Below are 13,322 nucleotides of genomic sequence, written 5' to 3'. Positions count from 1 at the left end.
CTTCTGAAATTATCTGGCTACAGAAACCTATGATTGGCACTGTTGCTTCTGCCATCGTGGTACTTGTGAATTCCTGTGAAATAAAAAAAATCTAACCTAAGATTGCTCTACAAAGCAATAAACATCCCATGTGTGCCAAATTTCAGAATAAATAACATCGTGCTCACTTGGGCAGCACATGCACTAAAACGGGAATGACACAGAGATTAGCACGGCTCCTCTGCGAGGACAACACACAAATTCTTACAGCAAAAATAGATAGACAAATAAATAAACAAATCAACTTTATGCTATTGTGGTAGCTAGCTGGTGAGTAAATATGTTCAATGTGATTGTTCAGTTGACTTTTTCAGTATCGGAGACTTTTCCCATCTCAGATCCGCTAGACTCATGAAAAACTCCCCAGACCCTAAGCACTGAGCCTATATTGCTCAACGTATAAAACATCCCTGAGGCTGCAGCAGTTGGGAAGACTTGTGATGAATGATGAGGATCAAATACACAGTCAAAGAAACCCCTTCCCCAGGCCTCCTTGAGTAGGGCTGGCCAGCTGCCGGGTCAGCACCTACTTGAGGAAAAGCATGTTTACAACTTACTTGGATTCAGAGCTTGCGAAGTTTGTGGTCAATCATCTTGGTGGACACCGATGCTTCTGCTAGCCTTGGCTCCTGCTGCCATCCCCACCCCCTCGCTCCAAAGCTTCCTCTCCCACTGCTAATGAATAACCACTTGGTAATCCTTCCATCCCAATGGGAGAGGTTCTGCTGAGGGCCTGCTAAAGAGAAATGGCTTCTGGAATAAATATATTTGCCCCCTGGGACCCACGTCAGCTGCTTGCTGGATAATGTTCTCCTGAGTTCAAGAACAGACTACTAACTTTGTGGGAGGAGTGCATGAGGGGATCCCCACCCTGGGAAGAGCGAGCTCTGCTGGTGACCCAGGCTCCGTCTTGGAAGCAGAGGGACAAGCTTCTCAGAAGTTTCCCATCTGGCGATGCAGATCTTAGAAGCCTACATGATTTTTGACACGTTGAGGAGCATTTTATCTCAAAGATGGTGAAATCGCACAAACCCCACAGATGGAGATGCTGGGTCGGGCCTAACACACTGACACAGACCTGAGAGGCTGTAGCCAAATCAAATCCCTCAGCTTAACTCATTTGCTTCCTCCCTTGACAATTGTTGCAACACCCACTTATTGCCAGCAACATAGGAATATAATTTACTCAATAGTACTCACTCACTTAGTTCAAATCATACTTTGAAAATGAAACTGTGTGACACCATATTTCAAGGAATATGAGTGTCACTTAATCAACTGAAGTAAAAATAAATATAATGAGTGCCATCCAATATTTAAAAATTCTATTCAGAATTGTTTTCAGGTGAAAACTCAGACTGAGGTCTGTTGTCCTTATTGGAAAGTGGGGAGAAACAAAGATTATCAGAAACATTAAAACAGAGTTATTGAAGGCAATGTTCATACACCACTGAAACCACAAACAGAGACACACGCACTACACTCTGCTTCCATGGAAAAAACTTTCTCCTTCCCCTTTCAACCTGGCACTAGACCAGAGGGATGGACTGAAAGTCAGGAAGCTCACGGCCCAGACTCTGCCACTCATCTGGTGGCCCTGGGAAGGGCACTTCCTCTGTCAGAGCCTCCCGCTCCTCCATCTGTAAAATACAGAGTTGACTGAGATGATCTCTAAGGACTCTTCCAGCTCTGACCCTCCATCATCCCACAGCTTTCTCCAACAGGGCAAAACAGCAGCCATGGAAAGAACCCGACTCACCACACTGCTTTGCTGGCTGGAGCAGTGATCCCTTTGCTGGGAGTGACTGTTTATCCAGCTTCAGCGAGAACAGGCAGGAATTAACCTGGCTCCACAACCTGAACATTGACTCTTTCAGGAACGCCCGAGCAAGGCTGGGAGAGTGAGGCATGGACCCGTGGCCTATTTTTCTTCCAAAATTAGTTTCCTTTTGTGGTCTGACTTCTCAGAGTTTCAAAGAAGAAACTCTGAGAAAGAATAGAGGCTTTGGAAGCCAAGAGGCCTTGATTAAAATCCTGTATGATACACTCTAGCTGTGCAATGATGGGGAAATTCTTTGACTTTTTAAGTCTCAGTTTGCCCATATGTTAAAAAAGTAATCATACTCACATCAAAATTATTTTGAGGGATAAACAATGTAAATATTCATTGGGAGCATAGAAAGGCATGTGACCTCCTGAAATTGAACAATACAATGCCAATGGCGTTCTTAAATATTTGAGGCTGCAGGAGCCCTGCAGTGGTTAACTGAGGCTGTGAAATTCTTAGAAGGGCTAGCAGAACCCCGTGCCCCATGGTGACTTACTCACTCACGTCACTCTTCCTCTGTGCCATTGTCCCTCTTAGGAGAGAAGACACCAGCCAGAGCGAGATTCTGCCCTCTGCTGCTGCTCCTGCTGCTGGGGCTGTGAGTGGCCGAGGTCCCAGTCAGCACCAAACCCAAACACATGACCTCAGCTCAGTGGTTTGACACTCAGCATGTGCAGCCCAGCCCCCGGGAATGCAAAAGGGCGATGGGCAACATCAACAAGCACACAAAACACTGCAAGAGCCTCAATACCTTCCTGCATGAATCCTTCCCCAGTGTGGCCGCAGCCTGCCAGACCCCCATCACAGCCTGCAAGAACAGTCACGAAAGCTGCCACCAGAGCCAGAAGCCTGTGTCCCTGACCATGTGAGAGCTCCCTGTGGGAAGGTACTGAGGTTGCAGGTACACAGAGAAGCGTTCTTTATTGTGGCCATGACCCTCCACCACAGAAGGATGGCACAAGGCGCCTGCTGGTTCCTGTGCCCTTGGATAACATTATCTAAAGTCAGGTGTGTCCCTCACCCCAAGCTCTGCAGACTCCTGACACTGCTGCTGCTGCATTTTCTCCCTTGAGTTCTTTACTAATCTTTAGCCTCTTTGCAAATAGCACTTCTCTCCCACACACCCAACTCCACATACTCTTAATTCCAAAGGGGCTTTATGGGTGCCTTAAACTACGAGGGAAGAAAGGTGGTTCTGTGGTTCTCGTTAGCCCTTCCCTGCTGCTTGCATTGCTTTCTGAGTGTGTGACACCATGTGGCCCATCCAGCCCTAAGGATCCCAGTCAGCAGGGTGGGTCCAGGTTTGGTGGGGTCTATGGCATATATAATTTTGGAGACCATCTTAAAAAAGAAAATATAAAGTTACAAATACAAACTGAGGTCAGGGCCTTAGAAGGGCTGTGGTCAGACTGTTAAAGGGACCCCAGGCAGAGGAGATTATCTAAGGAAGGAGGGCAGGAGAATCCGAGATGATTATGTGTCTGCTTTTGCTCCAATAAAAGACTGCTGTTCCTGACTGAGGGTGTGTTACTGTCTGGGGCAAAGCATGGGGGTTTGAAAAACCCCTTCTTATCTCCGTGAGGCATCAGCTTCACTTGTCTGGCAGACAGCAGAGAGGGCAATACCCTGAGCAGCCTGGACTCTGCCATCCACCCTGTTGAGAACTGCCTGGTGGTCCCATTTCACATGAAGGGGAGGAAGGAGAAGAGCAGGCTAAGCCCTGGGATGTCAGTCACGCCTGGGGCCTGACCCCCTTGTTTGTCCTAAACTCCTGACCTCATGCCTCATCTGTATGATCCAGAGCAGGAACCTCAGCCTCCTTACGTGAATTTCTCTCCCTTGGGAATTTCAGAATCAAGACCTTCCAAAAATCCTGATCTGGTCCTAACTAGTGCTTCTCTAACTAGCTGTGGTGAGGGACTGGTTTCATGGGCAAATCTGCCTCAGACCAGTAATTCCATAAAATACAATAAAGTAAAATAGGACATACAGATATCGAAAACCCAAGGTCAAATTTTATATTATTGGATTCGATTAACATAAAATCACTCTATAAAATTAGCATAAGAGCTTCTCAATGCTTTCTCTCAATTTCTATACTTATCTTGATATATACTCACACAGACAGAAATGCACATATAAATACCAAAGTAAGACATACACACATACATACATAGAAATATGCACTCACACATGTGAGTACATACACGAACACAGTAAGGCAGCCCCTCTTCTTCCCTCTGCCGACTCTGTCTCCTCCACACACACCCCTTCCCATATTAGAAAGATTTTTCTTCACAGACTAGGTCTCAGAATAGGGAAAGGATGATTGGTGAAATGCGATGTGGCAGAGAACGCACAGAATCCAAACTCTGACTCCCAACCCCCTTCCCTGCATTCTAGAAAAAGAGATCTAAGGCAGAGTGAGCTCCGGCTGCCCACCACATCCACACTATCCACCCCAAATATAGCTCCCCACAGCATCCAAGAGGCCTCTCCACACCATGCTCTGCCCACCAGTGTCACTATTCACCCACCCCTGTGCTTCTGACCAAGGAAGACAGACTGGAAGTGAGAGACAAACAACATTCTTCTACCCCTCTGTCTTTACCCCAGTGCTGTGCCGTGGGCAGGCTCCACTTCCTCTGTCTGCACCTTAAATGATGGTGTTTCTCGGGGCCCTATTCTTAGCTCACACTGCCCTACCTTGAGTGACTTGGTTTTCTTCCATGATCCAGCCCCGATCTCCCAAGTTCCAAGCATACGTCTCCATCTACCTACGGTTACTAACCTCCTCAGTGTCCTGCAGTCATCTAATGAAAAACACTCAGAACTGAGGTCAGATCTGCCTGGCTTCCAAACTTGCCTCTGCTCCTGCAGTCTCTCAGCCTTGGTTAGTGGAAACATCATATCCCATCATTCAAGGTCCAAATCTAACAGACATCTGTGTCAGCTCATTTTGTTTCTTCACTTGTTTGTCTGTTTCTCCAGTAATTCCCATGTATCCCAGGTACTGACTTAAGGGAGCACAGAAGTTCTTGAGTCTTCCTTTTCCACATATCTCTAGGTTCCTAATATGTGCCCAATGTTTGTTATGGCTTTGGAGGAAAGTTTGATTTGGATAAAGGCAAACACACTTAAGTTGTTGCAATCAAGAATTCACTGTCTAGCCCTGGCTGGTATAGCTCAGTGGATTGAGCGCCAGCCTGTGAACCAAAGGGTTGCCAGTTCGATTCCCAGTCAGGCACATGTCTGGGTTGTGGACCAGGTACCCAGTAGGGGGTGCATGAAAGGCAGCCACACATTGATGCTTGTCTCCCTCTCTTTCTCCTTCCCTTCCCGTCTCTCTAAAATTAAATAAATGAAATCTTAAAAAAAGAATTACCTGTCTAACTTCAGAGGCGGGTAAAAAGAATACATTTGAAACATATCAAACAACAGAAGAGTATAATGAATTCCATAACTTTTTCCTCCCACCTTCCCCAGAGTTTCATGCATCCTAACCCAAAGCCCATTCCCTGTTACATGTTAACCTTCCTGTTACATGTCTCTGGTGTAATGTTAGGTCTGCAACCAGAGTTAGGCAAACCAGGAAAAAATTCAGCCATCTGTAGGAGTTGTTGCCCCAGAGACTGGAAAGAGTGTGGAAAGAATTCAGAATAGAATGAACCCTTAAATAGATTAATTATATCTAAACAAGTGGTGTAGCAACCTGGGTAGGAGTTCCTGACTTCCGTGTGTAGGTTGAAGAATTAGATGGAGTGTAATTTGAATCTAGGGGCCTTGGGCTGTGAAATTGGCTCATTCAGAGAGTAATGACAGAGTCCACAAAACGGGGCTCAGTGAGCACTTAGAGGCTCGAGAAGAACTTTCCCAAAGCCTTGGGGCACATCTCCGCTGGTCCCGCTCTCTGGGCCACTGAAGACCTGTTTCCAAAAAGTCACCTGGGAATGGGGCTCCCCAGCCGTTTGGGACAACAGAGTTATTTCCTGGTGGGTAAGTCTGTTTTCATATCCAGAAAACTTTAAGTTAGGATGAAATGTTTAAGAGAATCAAACATAACATCACTATGTTTGTATTAAGGAATTCATGCATATTTGGTATTTTAGGTTTTCGCATTAATTTAGTCTGTTATAGTAACAAATTGGCCTTGTAATTCTAACTTAAAATGTGTAATTGGTTTAGACGTGTGATTTGAAATAGAACTTTCCTTTAAAAGCGATTTTAGAACATTTAAGGAAACCTAAGAAGTAAATCAGCCCTGGCTGGTGTGGCTTATTGAACTGAGTGCCAGCCTGCAAACTGAAAGGTTGCCGGTTCGATTCCCAGTCAGGTCCTGCATGCGTGGGTTGCAGGTCACGTCCCAAGTTGGGGGCGTGTGAGAGGCAAGTGTTAGACGTTTCTCTCTCACACTTCGGTGTTTCTCTCCCTCTCTTTCTTCCTCTTTTCCTCACTCTCTAAAAGTAAATAAATAAAATCTTTTTAAAAAATTTAATAAGAAAAAAGAATTGAACCACCACATTTATAAAGTATTAGATTTGTAAAAGCTCTTTTGTTTTTCAGGAATGTTTGTTGGTTAGCTCAGATGACCAAATTAGTTTATAAGGGCATGAAATAATTTGAATTTATAAAATATATTTTAAATTTGTTTAAAGGAGTCTTATTAACTACATTTATAAATGGTATCAGATAGTCATCAAGTACAACCCTTTAAACAGATTGAAATGTACTTGTTTGTAAGTTAAATATAAAAGCTTAGGCCCTAGGTGGGTAGCTCAGTTTCTTGGAGCATCATCCTAACACACCAAGGTTGCAGGTTCAATCCCCAGTCAGGGCACATGCAAGAATTAATCAAGGAATGCATGCAAAGGTGAAACAACAGCCTGATTTTCTCTGTCCGTCTGTCTCTCAAATCAATAATTTTAAAAAAAAACTTATTTTTACTTAAAAAAAGCTTAAGGAAGAACTGGGCCTCTAATTTTCATTTTTTATACAGGGAACATAAATATTAAAAAGCCAAAGTAGCCCTCTGAAATGCTTTTCTGGACTCAAAAAGTACATAGCAAAAAACTCACAGTGCCATTGCAAAACCAGTCCACTTTCTGTGTCGTTCTCATCTACACGATGCAGTTAGCTTTGGTGACCTTCCTCCCTGGTGTTCTCGTGTTTGTTGCTTTTACTAAGCTTGCAGGAGGGAGGGTGGCCACTGATGGTGCAATAGCCTGGATCAAGGCCCACAGCTGGCAGTAGCGGCACCAGAATTGAACCTGGAACTGTATCTCTCCTCAGTGCCCCCTTCCTCTGCACTGTGCTGCCTTCAGGTGGGTTATCCTGCCAACTTAAAGGGGGTCTCCCTTTGGATTCTACAGGAACTGAGAAAGGGAAGTGTACTTCCCTGAGGCCAGTGTGGTGGTGGCAGAGGAATTCAGCAACATATTCAGCACAGCATACTGAAAGTTCTGTGACACGGATGGGAGGAGTGCAGGCAGAGACCTGTAAGTGGGCAATGAGTCCAGGAACGGGGATGTCAAAGAAGTGAAGATAAATCTGCACCCACCTGCTTAGCAGTTCTAAGGATGTGGGCTTGTCCTCATTGACTTCCTGCTGCCACAGTTCCCGCGTTGCCGGCTGCTGGAGACAGCTAAGAGCCTTCCAGTGAGGGCTCGGGCTGCCACTAGACATACCTGGCCCACGTCACGTCTTCACAAATGTTTGTTTAACAGCATTTGTTTTCAGAGCAAAGGAATGGGGCCAGGAAAATACACACATCACAAATCTGGAAAGCTTATAAAGTAATTTCCTTTAAAACTTTCTCATTGTGCTTTAAAATCCTCAGAAAGAGGGAATTCACTACCAGGAGACAGCCTGCGCCATTTTCAGGCAGCTCTAAATATTAAAAATTTCCCTTGCCCTGGTTGGTGTGGCTCAGTGGATTGAGAGCCAACCTGCAAACCAAAGGGTCACCAGTTTAATTCCCAGCCAAAGCACGTGACTGGGTTGCTGGCCAGGTCCCCAGTCGGAGGCATGCAAGAGGCAACCACACGCTGATGTGTCTCTCCCTCTCTTTCTCCCTCCCTCTCTCTCTAAAAATAAATAAATAAATAAATTTTTAAAAAATTCCCCTTACTGAACCCATTCTACATTTCTGTCACTATAGCAACTCATGATGCCCTAGCTCTTGAGCCATTCAAAACAAATCCAATTCCTCTTCACACTCAGCTTTTTCAATGTCTTAGGGGTTTCATCATCGATACCCTCCTAATACAGGACTGGGAAAAAGCAGGTTTACAGTTGTTCATACAGAAAATAATAAAATAATTAGTAAATAATATACAAGTATAAATGGCTTCACCGACTCCCAACCGTAAACCTACTTTTGCCCCACCCTGTATTGCCTCATTAGGTAACAGCAAGAGCTATAAAATGGCTCCTACTGCTTGATCCAATAATTCCACTTGCTAAGCTAGGGTAAATAGAAGTAAATCAAAGTGAGGAGGAGTAAATTTATGCAAATCTGCTAACACTTTTCTTTGTGTATCAGAAAAAAATTAGAAATAATACAATCTAAACAGGCTTATAGATACAGAGAAAATAGACTGATAGTTGCTAGAGAGGAAGGTAGTTGAGGGGGGCAGACTGGGTGAAAAAGGTGAAGGGATTAAGAAATAGTACAGTGGTAGTCACGCAATAATCCCAGGGATGTAAAGTACAGCATAGGGAATATAGTCAATAATATTCTAATAACTATGTATGGTGCCAGTTGGGTATTCAAAATACCAGGGGTACCATTTGGTTCAGCATATGATTATCTAACCATTATGCTGTGAAGCTAATACAAAATATTATTTAAACTGTAATTAAAAAATAAAATTAAAAAATACAATTCCTCAAAATTGAGAATGACTAAAAAATATATAAGGGAACTCTTTGACACTTTAATGGAAGCATCGAGTTATCCCTTTAACTGAAGACAAATACACAAAAATTACACTGACATGTGGAAATAAGGGTGGGCAGTGCCACGTGAAGAAAACAGAACAGGAAACTATGTTTTCATTGGGTTATATCAATAGAGTCCATATGTGAATGTGGAGACTTTCCAGAACTCCATCTCCAAACTACGCTTCCTCCAGACTCTTCCAGCCCAGTGAATCTACATCCAACCCAGAAGCTGTTCCACACTTACTTTTAATTTCACCCTGTGCATCTCCCACTTGCAAGTGTCAACCAACCTTGTTTTCCACCTCCATTCTTGGTCTGTGGGGCTTTCTGCTCTCCTTACACTCTTTATCTGGAGGGGTGATATCTCTTGGGACCAAATCAGACACTGTCTAGCTACAGCAGTGACAAAATAGACAAGGTCCCTGAGTCCATAGGGCTCATTTAAAAATATGTACTGGATGCCCTGGCTGGTGTGGTTCAGTGGAGCGAGTGCTGGCCTCTGAACCAAAGGGTCGCTTGTTCAATTCCCAGTCAGGGCACATGCCTGAGTTGCAGACCAGGACCCCAGCTGGGGGCGCACAAGAGGCAACCACACATTGATATTCTCTCTCTCTTTCTCCATCCCTTCCCCTCTCTCTGGAAATAAATAAATAAATAAAATCTTTTTAAAATAAATAAAATATGTAGTGGTGAAGGTGGGCTTATGAGAGAAAATAAACAAATAAATACGTAATCAAATAGAGATAATGCTGTGAAGAAAAAACAAAATAGCATTATCAGGAGGTACAATGGGAACACTGAACCAGGTGGTCAGGGAAGACAATTGAGAACGCAGCACTTCAGTGCTCACTGTGGCAACACATATACTAAAAATTGGAACAATACAGAGATGATGAAAACGCAACACGTTAGTTAGGACTGAAGGATGAGAGCCAGCCACTAGAATTGTGAAAGTGAGGCCAGCAGGCAGAAGGAAAAGTGAGCAAAATAGCCCCAAATTAGGAACAAGCAAGGCATATTTGAAGAACTGAAAGGCCACGATGGCTGGAGGGTTACTAGTAGTTTCCGACTCAGGGTAAGAAATGAGGCTGCAGAAATAAGCAGAAAGAAGTCATCACCGTTGGAAAGGGTTGATGTGACCTGATTGAGGTTTTTGGAACATCACTTTGGCAAGGGTGCTGCAAATGACTTATAAGGAGGTGAGAGTGGACGTTTGGGACATTTAAACAAGTGTGGAAACAAATGTGCCAGCACAAGCAAGATGTTGGTGCCATGGACTTTGGCAACATCTAGCTCAGAGAAAAAAGTTGTAAACTTTTAAAGGAATCTTACCAATAAAATAAAACAAAAACTAAGGGGAAATTTAAAAAATAGAATGGAAGTATATACCCCGCACAGATTTCTTATCCTAGGATAAGGTGTGGCCCCATTTTTGGAAGGCAGAGGAAACAAAAAGATATTCTCTCAAGTCTGTCCCTTCCTGTCCCTAAAATTCCCCTTTGGGGTCCTTCATTAATTCCTGCTAGTCTCCAAGTGGACGAATAGGGAGCAGCCTAGAGCCCCAATACTACATACGATGGTAGTTGTATCCCTTGGTGTACACAAACTAGATAATAAACATTATAGACACAATGTTTCTTCCACCTACTCTCATGTTAGGATAACACTCCTTCCCTATAAGAACCATACTGGAAATTTCTTGGGGATTATTTTAACTATAACACTTCAGAACAAGTCAAAAGAAAAAAATAGCTTTTATTCTCTGACCCATAGGAACATATCTATCACTTTTATAACTTTTTCAGGACTGGCTACTATAAAAATAAAGCTAACAACTTTAAACATGATGGCTAGGTGGTCGAAGGGGTGGTGTAGTGTTCAGAGTGTTTCTTTTATGGACTTGGACAGCTAAGATGAAACCCTGTAACTCGGTGGTTGGCAGTGAAGTCTCTGGAGTTAGGTTGCTTGAGATCAAATCCTGGTTTCTCCACCTACTTTGTAGTTTACAGCAAGTTATTTAACTTCAATAAGCCAGCATTGCATCTGTGAAATGGGAACTTGATAAGCCCCAAAGAATCTGAAATTGATGAAACATGGTGAGAACTGTCTGTGAACGCAGGAGAGGGCTTCTAAACCTGCTCCATCCCCTGCCTCCAATTCCTCATCATCTTCCCCTTTCACATCTCCCAAAAACATACACATTGACACACACTCTATAGTGCACACAAACACGTACCACACCTACACACTCTTAGGTAGAGCCTGAATTCTTAGGAAAGTGGTATTTAACCACTATACCTAATAAAATAAGCCTTTCTAATTTATCACAGATGAAAACAACTCCTGGAAAGCAGTCACCAGATCTCAGACCCCGCACCAAACTCCCTCACAGTACAAGCTCAAAAACTTTCAATGACTCTCTTTTTTTTTCCATAGGGGAGAAAAATGATTCACTTCTTTTTTCCGGGAGTTCATAGACTCCCACAACCAGCTTAATTTATACTCCACTTTCTAATTGTGGGAACCTTAGGCTCTACCAACTGTTTCCCAAACAACTTGCTTCAGTATAAGGAATTTAAGACCAGGTAAGGGAAGGTTCAGACTGCTTCAGCACTAAGAATGGATGAGCTGGGTTTGAAACAAGGGAATAAGGTTCATAATCCAGTTGACTCTTGAGCAACACAGGTTAGAACTGCCCATGTCCACTTATACTCAGACTTTTCCATAAATACCTGTACTGTTTCCATCCATGATTGGGAGTCTGAGGATGCAGAAGACCAACTGCATTGTTTGGCCATTTTATATAGTAGATTTGAGCATCCATGGATTTTGGTATTAATGGGGGTTCCTGGAAACAACCCCCCTCCAATATTGAGAAACAACTTAAGTTTTAGAGGAGTCAAAAGTTGTATGTGGATTTTTTATTGCACCAGCGTTGGGAGTCAACTCCATATTCTCTAAGAAAGTTTCTTAAGTGTTGGCCTCTGGAACCAGCTACTGGGCAGCATTTACCCAGTGGACACCAGGGGGTAGCAAAATCACACTCTCCGGCTTCCCAGGCACTAACCCTAAGGAAGCTGGAGCGTCCTCCTGACTCAGTGCCTCATAACCCACGGACAGGAAACAGCTCAAACTCCTTGTCTCTAACTCTGCTGGAAAGATGGTCGCCAGGGTTTGCTGCTCTAGATTAATCTTTTGATGCTATGGAGTAGAGGGACCTTGCCTCAAAAAAAAATTCTCTCACCTCTTTTACAGACCCAGTGGAGTGGGAAAAGGGTAGAGATTAGTTTTCTAAAAAGAGAAGAGCCATTACATCTAAGCGGCAACCTCTTCCAAGACTGCCCAGAAATTCTGGCCTCCTGGCTTCATAGGAGCTGCATCCTCTGGCAGGGATGCTTTCCAAGTGTCACGCCTCAGCTAAAGTGGTGCATGGCCTCTAACCCCTCTCTGAGAACTATGTGGCTTTTTAGTTTATTGATTGATGAAAGAGAGAGAAATTTGTTTTTCCTCTCATTCGTGCATTCATTAGTTGACTTTTGTATGTGCCCCTACCCTTGATCCAACCAGCAACTTGACACTTACGGAGGAAGCTCTAACCAACTGAGCTAGCCCGCCAGGGTATATTTGGCTTTGTATTCTCCTTTCAAATTCCCACCCTTTAGAAGCACCACCCACCCCATCCGACTCCTACCTCCCACCCCTACCCTCCACCCCACCTGCCCCTGCAGGGCTTCCAGTGCCCGCTCAGAGGAAGGACAACACATCTCCCTACTATGTCTAACTTCCCCCAACCCTCCTGGGGGACCCTCGCTGAGCTTTCACTTTCCATCCACCCATCCGAGAGCGAGCGGGCGGGTGAGGCTAGAACGTTCTTAATAAGCCTACGCCCACTTTATCTGCGGTGTCAGATAGCCGTCCCCACCGCCCTGAGCCCCAGCGGCCCTGCGAGGCTATCGCCGCCCCACAAAAGGGAAGGCTCTGATACCCAATACGAAATCATGAGGTTCTGGTGCCTTCCCTCCACTGGCAGAAATGGGAGAGATGGGGGTGCAGAGGGGATGGGATAGCGACAAAGGAACTCAGAAAATGCTCGCGTTAGTGCACACCCTTACGGGAGGATCCTGATCCGAGGAACCTTCCCCGCTCTAGCCACCATGCCCACCCCAAGCCTGCCCAGCTCCCTAATTGCCCCCCACGCTCCCGCCCTCCCCAGACCGCACAGAGGAGCCCATTGTCAGAGACCGAATGTTCCGGGACCGAGGAGAAGAGAGGGTAAAGAGGAGGGCCAGCAAGTCCTTGGAGGGTGGGAGGAATCCTCCCGTTTCCCTGCCCTTCGCTCCACCCCAGGCGCACAGGGGCCTGGGGGCGGGGGTCTCTTCTGAGTCTGGCAACAGAAGGGAGAAGAGGTTCCCCGGCGAGTTAGAGCCCGGAGGCTTCCGGCCGCTGAACGATTCCAGCCCCTGGGCCCGGGACGCCAGGGAATTCGCGGACTAAAAAGATCCCGCACGGAGCG

At 44.9% G+C, this 13,322-nt stretch overlaps 1 protein-coding gene across 1 annotated transcript in view; it reads right to left on the bottom strand.

Annotated features, from left to right (window-relative positions):
* RNASE13 (ribonuclease A family member 13 (inactive)) overlaps positions 1 to 7,778 on the bottom strand; it is a 28,132-nt gene extending 20,354 nt beyond the window's left edge. Inside the window, exon 1 of the mRNA XM_053660746.1 lies at positions 7,425 to 7,778. The gene's annotated coding sequence lies outside the window, so the exon portion shown is untranslated. The remainder of the gene's footprint in view (positions 1 to 7,424) is intronic.
* Between the last annotated feature and the right edge of the window lie 5,544 nt (positions 7,779 to 13,322).

The sequence above is a fragment of the Artibeus jamaicensis genome, unplaced genomic scaffold (genome assembly GCF_021234435.1).
Source record: "Artibeus jamaicensis isolate MK-2021 breed Jamaican fruit bat unplaced genomic scaffold, CSHL_Jam_final scaffold_854, whole genome shotgun sequence".
Lineage (NCBI taxonomy): Eukaryota > Metazoa > Chordata > Mammalia > Chiroptera > Phyllostomidae > Artibeus > Artibeus jamaicensis.
This window is presented reverse-complemented; position numbering and strand designations above follow the sequence as displayed.